Genomic DNA, 1,394 nt, shown 5'->3' on the forward strand with positions numbered 1-1,394 from the left:
GGGGGGGGGGGGGGGGTAGAAAAAAGGAGACTAAGAGAAAAAGGGTATGGGGGTTAATTCTTTTGTGAATTTTTATTTGATCTTTTTTTTCAATTAAATAATTAATCATTACGCTGGAATAACATTACGGGTGATACTTCATTGCGTTGCGGTTATCGATAATACTTGTATAGGTAATTGCTACGTTTCAAATAAAATCTTTGGTTGTGACAATTTTTGGGCGATTTTTTTTTGGTTTGGTTTTCTGATTTACGTTATCCTTTATGGTCCTTTTGTTTATAGCGAAATAGCATTGCTGTTAAGATCGATATTTCGGGAGGCCATTTTTGTTCCCTGCTGTACGTTACTTATAGCCAGTTGTCTTTGAGTGTCACTCTGTAGTGCTCAGTATGCACGTTATATGGTACAGGGGTGGTTTCGCTATTAAAGGATGTTGGCTGGTAATCGCGCGTGCCGTTTGCCATGCTACTGAATTGCCCAAGGTGCATAATACTCTATACTTGTCGGAGGTTATTCGGAGCCACAAAGGAACCCCGTTGGATAATATATGTCTAATATATGCGGTGGGCGCGAGAAGTCGTACTGATTTATAAGTTTCCGTTAAACCCCAATGTCCAGCGTGAAAATCAATATTAAATACAGATTGGACTCCGCGCTTCCTCTGTTTATTGTTTCGCGAACGAATACGTCGTGTATGATTGTTATTATTTTATGCGTATTTCATACGGTTGGATTTTATGCCTACGGATCAGTTTATGTTCTGAATCCGGCTAGGAACAGACTGTTGATACGGAATAGCCGGGCGACGGTGTACTAGGGGGGATGCTTAAAGGTTCGTTCAGGCGCGGTGCGCACGTACGATGTGTGACGACTTAAGCATCCGAGTGATCGCGAGTTGGAAACTTAGATTGGCGTTACGAGGTGGGGGGGAGGGAGGGAGGGATAGACGGTTGGGTAGGCAAAGGGATGGATATTAGATAAGGAGAGTGAGAGAGGCTTGATAAGGACGTAGGAAAAGCAAGGTAGTTTCAGAAATACGAAGAGAGAGAGAGAGAGAGAGTGAGTGAGGGTAAAGAGAGCTTTTAGGGGTGGTTAGGAGGGTTAAGGGAACTGTTGTATAACGACGGCGTCGGCGACGTCGGTTTAGGGAGGAAATCCGACGTAAGACCCCGCGCGAAATCTCTATTTCCTGCAACCCCATTTACCCCACCCCTCCCTCCTCCCTCCCTCTCACCGTCTTCCACTAGCTGTCCGCTAAGCCCGTCGACATCCACAGTGTTCCATGTAAATCTTCATGGATTAATTTTATAATTGGCTGCTTTGTAATTGAGCGGCACTACATCCCTTTCTCATCGTGTCGTCGCACCGACGGAATATCTAACCCCCCCCCCCCC

At 45.2% G+C, this 1,394-nt stretch overlaps 1 protein-coding gene across 1 annotated transcript in view; it reads left to right on the forward strand.

The window, feature by feature from the left end:
- The window catches only part of LOC107270791 (polypyrimidine tract-binding protein 1), a gene marked incomplete at its 3' end in the record, with an annotated part of 203,739 nt that overhangs the window by 43,247 nt on the left and 159,098 nt on the right, over nucleotides 1–1,394 (forward strand). The gene's annotated exons all lie outside the window — the stretch shown is intronic.

The sequence above is a fragment of the Cephus cinctus genome, unplaced genomic scaffold, assembly GCF_000341935.2.
Source record: "Cephus cinctus unplaced genomic scaffold, Ccin1 Ccin1_scaffold0837, whole genome shotgun sequence".
NCBI lineage: Eukaryota > Metazoa > Arthropoda > Insecta > Hymenoptera > Cephidae > Cephus > Cephus cinctus.